Consider the following 17021-nt stretch of genomic DNA (forward strand, 5'->3'; position numbering starts at 1 on the left):
TCGACCATGCTCCCAAGGCCAGAGAAAACCCTCAAGGCCTCCAGGGGGGCTTGACATAAGAAGCCTGCAGCAAAACGCCGAATGCAGAAGGGGTATGCTCAAGGCTCTGATATCCTCTGCCAGCCAGCGGAGAAGAGAAAAGCCTGGGCATTAGGGAAATCTACTACAACACAAAACGCCATCTGCCCAGAGACACGCATACATAAATGGGATTGATCATAGTGTTATCCACACCTACTAACTTACGGTAAGGTGGGGTACTGAAAGATAGCACATGGGCCATTTGATACACTCTGGTATTTTTTTTCCCCACCAAACAAACATCGCCAAATATGACTCTGACTCGCCCAGAATCTTCAAAGTTCTATTGTATTTGGACTCATGCAATGGAGAATTTCAGTCATAATATCTTGCCAGACATTCATCAAGTTGTTTTTAAAGGACTCAATAAGTGATTAGCTTATGGGTTTTCAAGCCAACACAAATGTCTTTGCCAACTAACTCTGGCAAAATCTTTCCCCTCTAAAGTTTAGGATACAGTACTTAAAGCATTGCAAAAACATGTTTGAGTCAAATCAATACCTCATCCTTAACTATAAATGGCTAAAAGAATGGTTAAATGTATATTTATTATCTCTTTGTGACTTAAGGGGAATGCTAAGGCTTGAGACAGAGTTGGTTTGGATGCTTTCTTTTTCTTGCCTCCTCTCCATCTTTTTAGCATTTGGGGGAAAACTTTCTTTTCATGGCAAAATTAAATCAGCAAATTTCCTTAGGTTTGCTATTTGGAATCATAAAAAGTGTTAGTTTTTAGGGCTATCTCAGTCAATCAAGATGACTCATAAAGGTAAGATTTAGAATCTTTCTTCTTTAGCAAAAGACATAAGCAAGAGGTGATCCCGATTCTTTTGTCTGGATTTTCTAAGTGCAACTGCTCCAGATGTACATGAAAAGGGTACTTCAGCCAGACTCTTTCACTAAAATTGCAAAGTGACTTAAAATTAGTCATTTATTTATCAAATATTTCTTGCATACTGACTAAGTGCCAGGTACCGTGGGAAACATAAGGGTTACAAGGGCCACAGGAGACCTTTCCTTCTGTGCATTGCTTATGTTAGCCAAACAGTATCCATTTTTACTCATGGTATCTTCATCCAAATTTCCCTGTCAGCACCCTGGGGTCACCCCAAGAAAAGACAAGTTTGGAAGGAGGACGAGGAATCTGGAAAAGGAGCAAGACCAAATCTTTCTAACTACTATTTCTTCATTGAAAAAGTTTGGCCTTGACTGTTCTGTAAAGCATCCTGTACACTTTCTAAATTTTCCTTTCCCTTGAAGAACTGAAGGTTGTTTTATAGGCCTTCAATTTAAAATTCTGAAAATGTAAACCTAATGCCTTTCTGCTGAAAGTAGGAAGATATTTTTGTTACCACAAAACCATTATCCAAAGACACTAAAACAGTGGGTGCATTTTTCAAAGTCTTTGACCTGCAGGCACCACTGGACTTTTCTAGAAAATTTCCTCTAGCTTGTAAAGCAGAAGAGGCAAAGAGACACAGAACGAATCAGAACAGCCACAACTCCCCAGCAGCTCTTTCGGGACGGCAGCATTCCTGAGTGACTGGTCTTTCCTTAAATGATCTCCACCAAAGGGAACACTTCCAGGTGGAAAAGTGAGATTACAACTTTGGGTGAGCTATGCATGTCTATGAATCATGTTACAATCATCTTACACTCCATGGCAACAAGGTTTTTCAGTGAGCTCAAAATATGGACTAAAATTGGGCCCAATGATAAATGAATTATTGGGAACACTCCTAGGGGCCTTGACCCTTAAGGACTCCCACTACCATCACCATCATCCTCGTTTATTGATCATGTGTACCTGGCATTTTATAAGAATCTTTTTTTTCTTTCCTCACACATCCCTGTGAGGTATGTAGGTATCATGCTCCCTGTGACAGGTGAGAAAAGACTCAGAGAGATTAAGCGGCTGTCCAAGCTCTTCTGTGGACTTCCCTGGTGGCTCAGCTGGTAAAAAATCCACCTGCAATGTGGGAGACCTGGGTTCGATCCCTGGTTGGGAAGATCCCCTGGAGAAGGGAAAGGCTACTCACTCCAGTATTTTGGCCTGGAAAATTCCATGGACTGTACAGTCCATGGGGTCGCAAGAGTTAGACACACGACTGAACGACTTTCACTTCACTTCAAGCTCTTCTATAATTTGAATCTGGATTCTTTTCATAGCAAAGCTAATCCACTTCCTACTTTAAATAGCAAAGACAAGAAACAACAAAAAGGTCAGGACAAGAGAAAAAAAGGTTTTGTCCAACTTTTGATCACCCTGAAGAAGTCTTATATTCATGACATTTATAAAAGAAGCCTAGAACAATCTGATCTTCATACTTATTTCTTGGGACTGTAAGAATGAGTGATTTTTGGTTACAAATACACCCTCATTAGTTGGGATCACTTTTATTTATTTGTAGATTGTATACCTGGCAATGGTATATTCTTGAGAAATTCCAGGGACAGTAGATATTTACTGTCAAAGAAGATATTTTCAGTCATTTTTAATACTATTGTATTAGCAAGACTACATAGAATACCATGTATATAGATGCATAATGCATCAACTTTTATCCATAGTGCTTATAATCTGACTTTTGTTTAGTGTCTTAATTAGTTGCTCTTGGCACTGTTCATGTAAATAGATTTTAAAAAATTCATTCTTGATAAACATTCCAAATATCCAAACTTTCTTGCAATTTGGACTATCTGAAGGGATGTGAAAAGTGCAAGTTCCAAGTATATTTAACAAAGGTCTTTTCTGAGAATTGTTTCACAAGAAAATTTAGTAAAAGTATATGGTTTTTCTTGATACAGAAAAGGTTAAAGATGATTCTTCAAGGATTCCTCCCCTAAAGTCTTTTATGTACACTATAAAATTTGATTTCACATGGTACAGCGGCCTTTTGGACAGTTTTCTAATCCAGCCTTTTGAGGAGAAGATAAGCTTCCCTTTCAGGTTTCCTCTGCACTTCTAATATTTTGAAATAAAATGTGGGAGGAGAGAGAAAGCTGATAACTTCCTTTATAAAGGAAAACTTTTAAGGCCACCTGTGTATTACACAATGCCATACTGGAAAGTTTTATCTTAAAATAGTACTCATCAAATAGATCCTTCTTTTAAAAAAGCAGTATGACTGCAGATTTGGTTAACTGCAGAAATTCTTAATGAAAGACTTGTAATGGCCTTCCTGTCTTAAGCCTCATGATTTTTACAGACACCTCAGCTATTGCTAATGTACATTACCATCCTAGTCCCCTATGGAAACCTTTCCTCCAACTGACAAAGACCACCTCTAATATCTCCATAGAGTAGACTTCTAAAAAGAGAAATGAGAAATCTTTATCACAAAAGGACACAGGAGAAAATAAATCACTTCCTAGGGCCAATATTTTTCCTCTTCCCGCCTGCCTGCCCCTACCCGCCCCCCGTTGACACATTTGCACAGTTGACGCTGAGCCAGTAAGCTGGGGTTCCACTCATTGTAGAATGTTACTGGGCATTCATAAAAGGGCGGATTCCCAGCCCCCACCCCCACCCCCGCCCCCCACCCCCGCCCCGTCTTCTCTCCTCCCTTCAGTCAACAATAAAACTTCAACCAACTTTAATGAACGTGGGTGACTGCAGGAGCAAACGTACAGGCAGGGTCTGGACGGGCTTGAAGGGACTTTTCTTGACCCCGGCTGGTTATAACCTCATTCATTCATTTCCCGTGCCGTCTCGGGTGTCTGCCACACTCCAGACCCTGTGCTGGGCGTGGGGACACTGTTAGTGGGGCAGTCGTGCGGTGGGGGACAGGGAGCCGGGTGCAGAGAGCGACCCGAGTGTGCTGTGCGCGCTCCAAGGGGAGGATGCGAGAAAAAGTCGCAATGAAGGGCAGCGAACGCAGCCTGGAGAAGGTGGAAACAGAAGAAGCGGGTTTGAGCTTCTTACCTCCGTTCCTTTACCGGGGTCCTCACGTAGCCCCCTCCATCCGGCGCGTCCCTTCCATGCAACCACTGACCACTTGCCGACCTAGTTTTGGCTCTGGTCAGTCCAGCTAACCGCGGCTCCAGCACTTACCTCGGGGAAACGTCCTCGCTGTCCCCGGCCCTTCCCGAGTCTGGGCAGATCTCCTTGCAGCGCGCGAAGCCGAGTGCAAGGCACCCGCGGGAGCGCAGTGCCCAGTGCCCACCGCCCGGGAGACCCGCGGTGACCGGGGAGACCCTGGCAGGGACGGAGGCGGCGCGGGCAGCCTCTGGCCTCCCGGTGTCCCACAGGCGGGAGTTAGCTCCCAACCCCTCTTCACTGCTATATAAACACTTCTCCCCGCCCCGAGCCGACCCTTCCCCGCCCCGGCGGCCCCGGCCCAGCGCGCGTCCCCGAGGAAGGGGCCGCAGCCGCAGGGAGGGGATGGAAGCCGTTGAAGGTTTCCTGGGGCTGCCACTGCCCCGCCGACCCCTTCCCTACGTGGAACCTCTACCCCGGGCTGCAGACCCGGGAGGAAGCTGAGGTCGGAGAAGTTGGGGTGTTGGAGGTGCGCTCCTTCTTTGCGCCTGCCAGATGCGCAGGGTGGTGGGAACTGCTCCAACTTGCCTGTGAAGGGAGACTAGACCCTGCGCACTCCATGGTGGAGGTCAAGCGCCCTCGGAGGTCCCCACTTGGAATTCAGGGTCCAAAGCAGAATATTTCTGACTCTCTCATCCACTGACTGTCCATTCATTTGTCTATCCATGCATTCATTTTACAAATTTCTGAGCACCTAGTAATTGCTACTATTAGGTGCTTGGGATGCAAAACCAAGTCGGGCTCTCCGTTCTCAGTCTCACTGGGGGACAAGCGGAAACAGGAACCGGGGTGGTAATTGCTGGTGGGGTAAGTGAGGCCAGGAGAACACAGAAGAAGGGATCCTAATTCAAGTCTTGCAGGGCCAAAAGACTCTTTCCGAAGGAAATGAAGCTCCAACTGAAATCTAAAGAGTGAGATAGGCATGAAAGCAGGTGTAGGGAAAGAAATTAGCTAAGATGTCGTGGTCAGGCTCTCTTTGCCCATTGGCCTCTCTGCTCTTGCTCCACATTTTGTGAATAATGATTATGCAACAGCTGAGGTCACATATAGCACTGTGCATGCACCTCAGAAGGTACTTGCTTGGCCACAGGCTACTTCTGTTCTGTAAGTATATACAACCTTCCCCTGGAAAAGCCCTGGAGGGTTGTGTGTGGTTATGTTGTATTATATCTGCAGCTACTGGCTGCTGCCTCAGCCAGGAGAGAATAAATGCGTCTTCTTCCAGCCTCTTAGCTCGCACCTTGCCTACAATGGGTTCAATGAACAGTGCACACAGTGAGATGCAATGAGAGAATTGGCACTGTGAGCAGGATCAGTGATACAACAGGGAAAAGAGAGTCCCAGACAAAGAAAACAACAGTAGCAAAGACTGGGAAGACAGAGTTCTGTTTCCACTGACCCTCTACCCGGTAACTAAGAGTGTTTTAAAAACTTGACTATTTAATGTTATACTAAGTGAATAAAAATTTTGAATCTAAAGAAAGACAAATTTGGAAGTGGTAGAATTGGAATTGAACACAGGCAGTCTAGCCTAGGGGGTGCTTGTGTAGCATGGAGTGTCAGCTCGACAAGTTGATGAGTTCAAAGCAGAGATGGTTCCCATAGAACAAGGATTCCTCTGGAGTCTGGCGTATAACTTCAAGACTCAGACCATCACCAACTGTAATTTTGGCAGGGTCATTAATTTTAGTTTGTTCCCCCATGGAATGTAAATAAAGACACTTACTCATGCCCCTCAATGGCACCCCAACTCCAGTACTCTTTCCTGGAAAATCCCGTGGGCGGAGGAGCCTGCTGGCTGCAGTCCATGGGGTCGCTGAGGGTCGGACACGACTGAGCGTCTTCCCTTTCACTTTTCACTTTCACGCATTGTAGAAGGAAGTGGCAACCCACTCCAGTGTTCTTGCCTGGAGAATCCCAGGGACGGGGGAGCCTGGTGGGCTGCTGTCTATGAGGTTGCACAGAGTCGGACATGACTGAAGTGACTCAGCAGCATGCCCCTCACTGAATGTTCATGTTCTGGTTCATAGGCTTGGCAGAGCCAGGATAGGTGACTACAGAATGGAGACTCTTCTGTGGGTCCCGTGGCTTTGGTGCAAAGGAGACTGAGATAACATTGGAACACACACATAAACACTGGAACATTCAAGTTATTGTTGTTTTTACCTAAAATGACTAAAATTAATTCAACTTTTCATATTCTCCTAGAGCATTAATGTTATTAAAGTACACTTCAAAACTCAAGTGTACATTCCTCATTTGAGGATCATTATTGAAAGAGGCAGATGTAATTCCTGCTAGCAGGGTTTCTAGCCAATAGCCAACTCACCGAAGTTGTGAGACTGTACCACACATACAAACAATGACCGTTTTATTATAGCACCATAGGAAATACTGGTCTGATAGAATGGCTTCAGCAGTTCAGAAACCTCTGACTCATGATCTAGCCAGAACCAATGATCATGTCAGATCAATAATGTGAAGACTCAATAGCATTGCCTTGACAACAAGTCAAGTCCCCTCAACATATTGTTTTGGGCTCTCTCAAAACACTCTGTTTTACAGATCTTTTGATGCCCAAACCAATTTTACAACTGGATCAAACTTTGACCAGCACCCAAAGAATAATGCTTCTTTTCACTTAAACTAGAGCAAAAATGCAGAGAAGGAAGAAAGATCTTGTAAATGCAAGTGGTTGCCTAAAAAGACCCCAATTTTCCCATTGTGCAACCCTTAATTTCTGAACCAGAGAAATAATGAGCAACTGGCCAGTTCTGTTTGCTGTATTTCCAGAGCTTTTTGAGGAACATCTGTAACTTCCATGGAAGTATGGGTAGCGTATGTGCTCGAATGGGTTTTTGGCGCCTATGACAGCCTTATCAAACTGGTCATGAATTTCATTAGAAAAGATGGATGACTTAACCTAATCCATACTTATAGGTGCTCTACCATAACAGTGATGGGATTCTGGGAGCCTTGTACATTCATAGTTCAGCCTTTGGGAGAAAATCAATGTCTTTTCCATCAGCTTGGGAATATCCAGGTTTACTTCTCTCATAAATCCAGGACTCAATCCAGGTAGACTTTCACAGCTTAAACCCTCAAGCTACTAAAGTTATCATCTATTGGACCTTCCAAAGTCAGGCCATCTCCTTACCCACTCCATCCCACCTGATTCATGCCAATTTATCTTTCATTCTTCTGACAGAGGGATCTTTCTAGACCACACATCTTCTCAATCACTCTGCTGACTTAATAACTTTTTAAAAAATTTTTAAAATATAAATTTATTTATTTTAATTAGAGGCTAATTACTTTACAATATTGTATTGGTTTTGCCATACATCAACATGAACCCGCCACGGGTGTACACGTGTTCCCCATTCTGAACCCCCCTCCCATATCCCTCCCCATACCATCCCTCTGGGTCATCCCAGTGCACCAGCCCCAAGCTTCCTGTATCATGCATTGAACCTGGGCTGGCGATTCATTTCATATATGATATTATACATGTTTCAATGCCATTCTCCCAAATCATCCCACCCTCTTCCTCTCCTACAGAGTCCAAAAGACTGTTCTATACATCTGTGTCTCTTCTGCTGTCATGCATACAGGATTATCGTTACTATCTTTCTAAATTCCATATATATGCATTAGTATACTGTATTGGTGTTTTTCTTTCTGGCTTACTTCACTCTGTATAATAGGCTCCAGTTTCATCCACGTCATTAGAACTGATTCAAATGTATTCTTTTTAATGGCTGAGTAATACTCCATTTTGTACATGTACCACAGCTTTCTTATCCATTCGTCTGCTGATGGACATCTAGGTTGCTTCCATGTCCTGGCTATTATAAACAGTGCTGTGATGAACGTTGGGGTACACGTGTCTCTTTCCCTTCTGGTTTCCTCAGTGTGTATGCCCAGCAGAGGGATTGCTGGGTCATAATGCAGTTCTATTTCCAGGTTTTTCAGGAATCTCCACACTGTTCTCCATAGTGGCTGTACTAGTTTGCATTCCCACCAACAGTGTAAGAGCGTTCCCTTTTCTCCACATCCTCTCCAGCATTTGTTGCTTGTAGACTTTTGGATCGTGGCCATTCTGACTGGCATGAAATGGTACCTCATTGTGGTTTTGATTTGCATTCTCTGACTTAATATCTTAAAGAGCTCCTCACTGCCTGTAGATCAGAACCCAAACTCAGGGCCCTTTATGTCTATTCCTATTCTTCTTTCTGTCTTCTGCATTGCCCTTCTGCCCTCCTTCCACCACTGTTTATGAAGTCTGGTGTCTTAGAATTGGTCACCATTGCTTGATCTCATGTTGCTTTTGTGCTTCCTTGCCATAGACAAGGATGCTTCCTCTGTGTTTATTTACTCTTTGATTCAACAAAATATGTATTGAATACTTCCATGGGTCAGGCACTCTGAAGGATTGGAATCATTTTTATAATGATAATCTGTATTTTTCATCATGCTGCTACTGCTAAGTTGCTTCAGTTGTGTCCGACTCTGTGCAACCCCATAGACAGCAGCCCACCAGGCTCCCCCGTCCCTGGGATTCTCCAGGCAAGAACACTGGAGTGGGTTGCCATTTCCTTCTCCAATGCATGAAAGTGAAAAGTGAAAAGTGAAAGTGAAGTCCCTCAGTGGTGTCCGACTCCTAGCGACCCCATGGACTGCAGCCTACCAGGCTCCTCCATCCATGGGATTTGCCAGGCAAGAGTACTGGAGTGGGGTGCCATTGCCTTCTCCATTTTTCATCATACATTAAGCTAATATATGGAATGCAGGCATCTTACTTGTTTTACTGAGATCTATTTGACAAACACGTTTTAAATACCTACTATGAGGTAGATACAGCCTTAGGTACTAGCATGTGCTTAGCTATGGTCTCCACATTTAGGACCACAGAGCCTTGTATTGGAGAGGAGTAACTAGGCCAATTATTAATGTAATAGTGGTCTGTATGTTCTGGGTACCACAAGAGGAATCCTGGAGGGAGATGATACCTGGTATAAATGTTGAACCTGGGGTTGAATTAGGAAGTTTGAAGGATCAGTGTCCATGAAAACATGGAAGTTGATGGCTGGACAATAGAGGGGCCTGGTATGAAGTGAACATGGAGAAGGTAGAGCAGGTAATTGTCAGGATGTGGGTGAGTGCAAGATGACTCTAGAGTAACTCCCAGGTTTCTGACTTTAAATGTGAGGCCATTTACTGAGATAGTGAACCCAGTAGGGAGAGGGGCCTTGAACAGGGGAGGGAAGAAGGAAATATTTCTATTTTTTTGGTATCTTTGAGTTTGAGATGTCTGGGAGCTATTCAAGAGGTGATATTCAGTGGCCAGATGGAAACACATGGGTATGGAACCTACAAGTGAGAACTCGATTGGAAATGAGATTTGGGTTCATCATAAAATTGGTACTTGAAGCCACAGGAGTGTATAAGGTGATACATGGGCTGTTTAATCATTCATCACTCACTGCAGAAAGATCCATTGAGCATGTACTGAGTGGGAGGCATTATTCTATACACTAAGAGTATATAAGGGACCAAAACAAACAAGATTCCTGCATGGTACCAAGGTTATGCTCAAAATCCTTCAAGCTAGGCTTCAGCAGTAGGTGAACAAAACACTTCCAGTGCACAAACTGGTTTTAGAAAAAGCAGAGGAACAAGAGCTCAGACTGCTAACATTTGTTGGATCATAGAGAAAGGATCGACTAGGAGACAGCCTTTCACTGTGTGGATCACAACAAACGTGGAAAGTTCTTAAAGAGATGGGAATACCAGACCACCTTTCCTGCCTCCTGAGAAAGCTATATGCAGGTCAAGAAACAACAGTAGAATTAGACATGGAACAATGGACTGGCTCAAAATTGGGAGAGGACCTCAAGGCTGTATATTATCACCATGTTTATTTAACTTTTATGCAGAGTACATGATGTGAAATACCAGGTTGGATGAATCACAAGCTGGAATCAAGACTGTGGGGGGCAGGGGATGCTAACAACCTCATATATGCAGATGATACCACTCAAATGGCAGAAAGTGAAGAGGAACTAAAGAGCCTCTTGATGAGGGTGAAAGAGGAGAGTGAAAAAGCTGGATTAAAACTCAACATTCAAGAAATTATGATCATGGCATCTGGTCCTATCAGTTCAGTTCAGTTGCTCAGTTAGGTCCGACTGTTTTTGACCCCATGGACTGCAGCATGCCAGGCTTCCCTGTCCATCACCAACTCCCAGAGTTTACTCAAACTCATGTCCATGGAGTAGGTGGTGCCATCCAACCATCTCATCCTCTGTCTTCCCCTTCTCCTCCTGCCTTCAATCTTTCCCAGCGTCAGGGTTGTTTCCAGTGAGTCAGTTCTTTGAATCAGGTGGCCAAAGTACTGCAGCTTTAGCATCAGTCCTTCCAATGAATATTCAGGACTGATTTCCTTTAGGATTGACGGGTTGGATCTCTTGGCAGTCCAAGGGTCTCTCAAGAGTCTCCTCCAACACCACAGTTCAAAAGCATCAATCTTCAGACTCTCAAGAGTCTCCTCCAATACCACAGTTCAAAAGCATCAATCTTCACCTTCTTTATAGTCAAAATCTCACATCCATACATGACTATTGGAAAAACCATGACTTTGACTAGACAGAACTTAATCAGCAAAGTAATGTCTCTGCTTTTTAATACGCTTACTAGGTTGATCATACTTTTCTTCCAAGGAGCAAGCATCTTTTAATTTCATGGCTGCAGTCACCATCTGCAGTGATTTTGGAGCCCAGGAAAATAAAGTCTCTCACCATTTCCACTGCTTCCCGATCTATTTGCCATGGAGTGATGGGACCAGATTCCATCACTAAGACCAGATCTTAGTTTTTTGAATGTTGAGTTTTAAGCCAGCTTTTTCACTCTCCTCTTTCACTTTCATCAAGAGGCTCTTTAGTTCCTCTTCTTTTTCTGCCATAAGGGTGATGCCATCTGCATATCTGAGGTTATTGATTTTTCTCCCCGCAATCTTGATTCAAGCTTGTGCTTCATTTAACCTGGCATTTCACATGATGTACTCTGCATGTAAGTTTAATAAGCAGGGTGACAATATACAGCCTTGATAGACTCCTGTCCCAGTTTGGAACCAGCCTGTTCTTCCATGTCTTGTTCTGTTGCTTCCTGATCTGCATACAGATTGCTCAGGAGGCAGGTAAGGTGGTCTGGTATTCCCATCTCTTGAAGAATTTTCCACAGTTTCCTGTGATTCACACAGTCAAAGGTTTTGGCACAATCAATAAAGCAGAAGTAGGTGTTTTACTGGAACTCTCTTGCTTTTTCAGTGATCTGATGGATGCTTACAATTTGATCTCTGGTTCCTCTGCCTTTTCTAAATACAGCTTGAACATCTGGAAGTTCTTGGTTCACATACTATTGAAGCCTTCCTTGGAGAATTTTGAGCATTACTCTGCTGGTGTGTGAGATGAGTACAACTGTGTGGTAGGGTTAACATTCTTTGCCATTGCCCTTCTTTGGGATTGGAATGAAAATTGATCTTTTCCAGTTCTGTGGCCACTGCTGAGTTTTAAATTTGCTGGCTTATTGAGTGCAGCACTTTCACAACATTGTCTTTGAGGATTTGAAAGAGCTCAACTGGAATTCCATCACCTCCACTAGCTTTGTTTGTAGTGATGCTTTCTAAGGCCCACTTGACTTCACATTCCAGGATGTCTGGCTCTAGGTGACCACCATTGTGATTATCTGGGTCATGAAGATCTTTTTTGTATAGTTCTTCTGTATGTTGTTGCCACCTCTTCTTAATATCTTCTGCTTCTGTTAGTTCCATACAATTTCTGTGCTTTATTGTGCCCATCTTTGAATGAAATGTTCCCTTGGTATCTCTAATTTTCTTGAAGAGATCTCTAGTCTTTCCCATTCTATTTTTTTCCTCTATTTTTTTGCATTGATCACTGAGGAAGGCTTTCTTATCTCTCCTTGCTATTCTTTGGAACTCTACATTCAAATGGATATATCTTTCCTTTTATTCTCTGACATTAGTTTCTCCAGGAATTTCTTGACTTCCTACTTTTGCATTCCAGTCCCCTATAATTAAAAGGACATCTTTTTTGGTGTTAGTTCTAGGAGGTCTTGTAGGTCTTCTTAGAACCATTCAACTTCAGCTTCTTCAGTGTTACTGATTTGGGCATAGACTTGGATTACTGTGATATTGAATGGTTTGCCTTGGATATGAACAGAGATCATTCTGTTGTTTTTGAGATTGTATCCAAGTACTGCATTTTGGACTCTTTTGTTGACTATCCATTTCTTCTAAGGGATTCTTGCCCACAGTAGTAGATATAATGGTCTTCTGAGTTAAATTCACCTATTCCAGTCCATTTTAGTCAACTGATTCCTAAAATGTTGATGTTCACCCTTGCCATCTCCTGCTTGACTACTTCAATTTCCCTTGATTCATGGACCTAACATCCTAAGTTCCTATGCAACATTGTTCTTTACAGCATTGAGCTTTACTTCCATCACCAGTCACATCTACAGCTGGGTTTTGTTTTTGCTTTCACTCCGTCTCTTCATTTTTTCTGGAATTATTTCTCCTGTTCTCCAGTAGCATATTGGGCACCTACTGACCTAGGAAATTCATCTTTCAGTGTCCTATCATTTTGCTTTTTCATACTGTTCATGGGTTCTGAAGGCAAGAATACTGAAGTGGTTTTCCATTCCCTTCTCCAGTATACCACGTTTTGTCAGAACTCTCCACCATGACCCGTCCTTCTTGGTTGGCCCTAAATGGCATGGTTCATAGTTTCATTGAGTTAGACAAGGCTGTGCTCCATGTGATCAGTTTGATTGGATTTCTTTGATTGTGGTTTTCATTCTGTCTGGCCTTTCATGGATGAGAATAAGAGGCTTATGGAAGCTGCAATCTGAGGATTCTCTTATGTTCACTGGCCATCCCCATCATATCAGGGGTGGATTTGGAGTCCAAAGGGCTAGAGCAGGAGCCCTGGAGCCCTGAAGACCTGAGGGAGTTGGGTTTCTTATGAATGTGACAGCAGTCTCTGCCTTGCCTTGAAGCATGATTGGTGCCTGAGGGCTTGGGACTGCGTTTCTATGCTGCTTTTACTTTTTCCCCAGTGTGCAAGCCTTAGTTGGAGAGTGAATTGTGCAAGTGGTTGGTGCCACACCACTGAGTTGTCCCTACTCCATCCCACATGTATACAGGAACAAGCACTCCAGAGGTGGCAGGCTCTGCTTTGGAGCTGGTCTCTCTCCCCTCTGAGTCTGTGTACTGCAGTATAACAGCCTCTCACCTGGTCAGAGGAAGGGCTGGGGTCCAAGTTTGTTCAGCTTCCTCCAACTGAGTCCAACTGTGTGCATTCTTGTTGGCCATGTCAGCCTCTTCCTTCTTGGGGAAAAGTGTTGGAGCTAGAGGGGCTGGGGCAGGAGCCAGGTACAGATTGGGAGGCATGCTGGCTTGGCCCTAGCAAGCTGGTCAGAGCCCCAGACAATTTTCAATCTGCTGCCTCCAGGCTATTATGGGAAGTCAGTTAGTCTATGCAGATGCTCTTCAAAGGCAGAGTCTTGATTTCTTATTCAGTTCAGTTCAGCTCAGATGCTCATCATGTCTGACTCTTCGCGACCCCATGGACTGCAGCACACCAGACTTACATGTCCATCACCAGCTCCCAGAGCTTACTCAGACTCATGTTCATCGAGTCAGTGATGCCATCCAACCACCTCATCCTCTGTCATCCCCTTCTCTTGCCTTCAATCTTTCCCAGTATAAGGGTTTTTTCCAGTGAGTCAGTTCTTTGCATCAGGTGGCCAAAGTATTGGAGCTTCAGCTTAAGCAACAGTCCTTCCAATGAATATTCAGGACTGATTTTCTTTAGGATGTACTGGTTGGATCTCCTTGCAGGTTGGATCTCTTCTGAGTCTTCTCCAACACCATAGTTCAAAGCATCAATTCTTCAGTTCTCAGCTTTCTTTATTGTCCAACTCTCACATCCATGCATGACTACTGGAAAAACCATAGCTGTGACTGTACAGATCTTTGTTGGCAAAGTAATATCTCTGCTTTTTAATATGCTGTCTAGGTTGATCATAGCTTTTCTTCCAAGGAGCAAGGGTCTTTTAATTTCATGGTTGCAGTCACCATCTGCAGTGATTTTGGAGCCCCCCAAAATAAACCTTGTCACTTTTTCCCTTGTTTCCCCATCTCTTTGCCATGAAGTGATGGGACCAGATGCCATGATCTTAGTTTTTTGAATGCTGAGTTTTAAGCCAGCTTTTTCACTCTCCTCCTTCACTTTCATCAAGAGGCTTTTGAGTTCCTCTTCACTGTCTGCCATAAGGGTGGTGTCATCTGCACATCTGAGGTTATTGATATTTCTCCTGGCAATCTTGATTCCAGCTTGTGCTTCATCCAGCCCAGCATTTCGCATGATGTACTCTGCATATAAGTTAAATATGTAGGTTGACAATATACAGCCTTGATGGACTCCTTTCCCAATTTGGAACCAGTCTGTTGTTCCGTGGTTGGTTATAGCTGTTGCTTCTTGACCTGCATACAGAATGCTCAGGAGGCAGGTAAGGTGATCTGGTATTCCCATCTCTTGAAGAATTTTCCACAGTTGTGATCCAAACAGTCAAAGGCTTTGACAGAGTCAATAAAGCAGAATTAGATGTTTTAGTGGAACTCTCTTGCTTTTTCAGTGATCTGACAGATGTTGACAATTTGATCTCTGGGTTCCTCTGCCTTTTCTAAATACAGCTAAAACATCTGAAAGTTCTTGGTTCACATACTGTTGAAGCCTCCCTTGGAGAATTTTGAGCATTACTTTGCTAGCATGTGAGATGAATACAATTGTGTGGTAGTTTGAACATTCTTTGCCATTGTCTTTCTTTGGGATTGGAATGAAAACTGATCTTTTCCAGTCCTGTGGCCACTGCTGAGTTTTCCAAATCTGCTGGCATATTGAGTGCAGCACTTTCACAGCATCATTTTTTAGAATCTGAAATAGCTCAACTGGAATTCCATCACCTCCACTAGGTTTGTCTATAGTGATGCTTCCTAAGGCCCACTTGACTTCACATTCCAGGATGTCTGGCTCTAGGTGAGTAATCACACCATCGTAGTTATCTGAATCATTAAGATCTTTTTTGAATAGTTCTTCCATGTATTCTTGCCACCTTTTCTTAGTATTTTCTGCTTCTCTTCTCCAGCTAGGCCCACTGATTTTCAGACCAGCCAAGGGAGCTTGTGTTCCTGATGTCAGACTCCAGGTCTGGGGTGTCTAATATGTGTCTTGTACCTCTCACCCCACCAAGGAGGATCCCTGAGCCTGTGATATCCCCTCCTCTTCTATGTCCCCTGCTAGTAAAGTGGGTACTGACCAGATTTCTTTCTCTCACTTCCTATAAGACTCCATGTGGATTCTTCTTCACAGCCTTAGTTGTAGAGAAGCCAACCTGCAGTGTCCAGACAACTTTCAGTGAAAGTTTCTCTATATATAGTTGCAGTTTTGATGTGTTTATGAGGGGAAGTGAGCCCAGCATCTTCCTATCGGACATTTTGATCTCTTGTGTTGTGTGTGTTCTGACTACTCCACCAACTGACTGTTCCTCCATCTCTTCCTCTCCCCCAATTCCCTGAGACACAATCATATTGAATTTAGGCTTATTAATAATCTTATAATGACTTCTAAATGTTCAAGTGAAAGGAAGAGTCACACATCTCTCACTTTAAATAAAAAAACTAGAAAAGATAAAATTCACTGAGAAAGGCATGGTGAAAGCTGAAATTGGCTGAAGTCTATGTCTCTTGTGGCAAACAGTGGATCAAGTTGTGAATGGAAAGGAAAAGTTCTTGAAATAAATGAAAAGGGCTGCTCCAGTGAACACACCAATGGTAAGAAAGTAAAATAGCTTTATTGCTGATTTGGAGAAAGTCTGAGTGGTCTAGAAGATCAAACCAGCCACCACATTCCCTAAACCAGAGCTTAATCCAGAGCAAGGCCCTAACTCTTCAATTCTATGAAAGTTGAGAGAAATAAGGAAACTGCAGAAGAAACGTTTGAAGATATCAGAGATTGCTTGGTGAGATTTAAAGAAAGAAGCTGTCTTCATACATAAAAGAGCAAAGCGGAGCAGGAACACTGATGTAGAAGCTGACACACGTTACCTAGAAGATCTAAATAAGATCATTAATAAAGCTGGCTATACTAAACAACAGATTTTTAATGTATACAAAGCATCTTTGTATTGAAAGAAGATGCCACCTAGGACTTTCATAGCCATAGAGGAGAAGCCAATGCCCAAGTTCAAGTTTCAAAGGACAAGCAGACTCTCTAGTCAGGGGCTAATGCATCTGGTGATTTATTTTTCTTTTCTGTAAATTATTTATTTTAATTGGAGGCTAATTACTTTACAATATTGTAGTGGTTTTTGCCATACATTGACATGCATCAGCCATGGGTCTACATGTGTCCCCCATCCTGAACTCCCCTCCCACATCCCTCCCCATCCCATCCCTCAAGGTTGTCCCAGTGCACCAGCTCTGAGCACCTTGTCTCATGCATCGAACCTGGACTGGCGATCTATTTCACATATGGTAATATACATGCATCTGGTGATTTGAAGTTGAAACCAGTACTCATTTAGCATTCCTAAAATCCCTGGACCCCTATGAATTATGCTAAATGTACTCTGGCTGTGTTCTATGAATGGAAGAACAAAGCTTGGATGACAGCACATCTATCTACAACATGGTTTACTGCCGGGGTCCAGCCCCGGTGGATCCAGGGAATTCAAAGGGGAGATGGCTTCGGCGATCGAGATACAATAGAATTACAGATATAAAGAGTGGTTAAATAAGGATAGCTCAGCGAAGAAATTCAGT

The 17021-nt window shown here is 43.3% G+C and overlaps 1 protein-coding gene across 3 annotated transcripts in view; it reads right to left on the bottom strand.

Annotated features, from left to right (window-relative positions):
* The window catches only part of LOC102393741 (collagen alpha-6(VI) chain), a 171181-nt gene extending 166861 nt beyond the window's left edge, over nt 1–4320 (bottom strand). For 2 of the 3 annotated variants that reach the window (XM_006043436.4, XM_006043435.4), the window contains exon 1: nt 4133–4320. The gene's annotated coding sequence lies outside the window, so the exon portion shown is untranslated. The other variant, XM_025294082.3, reaches the window with a different exon arrangement.
* Between the last annotated feature and the right edge of the window lie 12701 nt (nt 4321–17021).

The sequence above is a fragment of the Bubalus bubalis genome, chromosome 1 (genome assembly GCF_019923935.1).
Source record: "Bubalus bubalis isolate 160015118507 breed Murrah chromosome 1, NDDB_SH_1, whole genome shotgun sequence".
Classification (NCBI taxonomy): domain Eukaryota; kingdom Metazoa; phylum Chordata; class Mammalia; order Artiodactyla; family Bovidae; genus Bubalus; species Bubalus bubalis.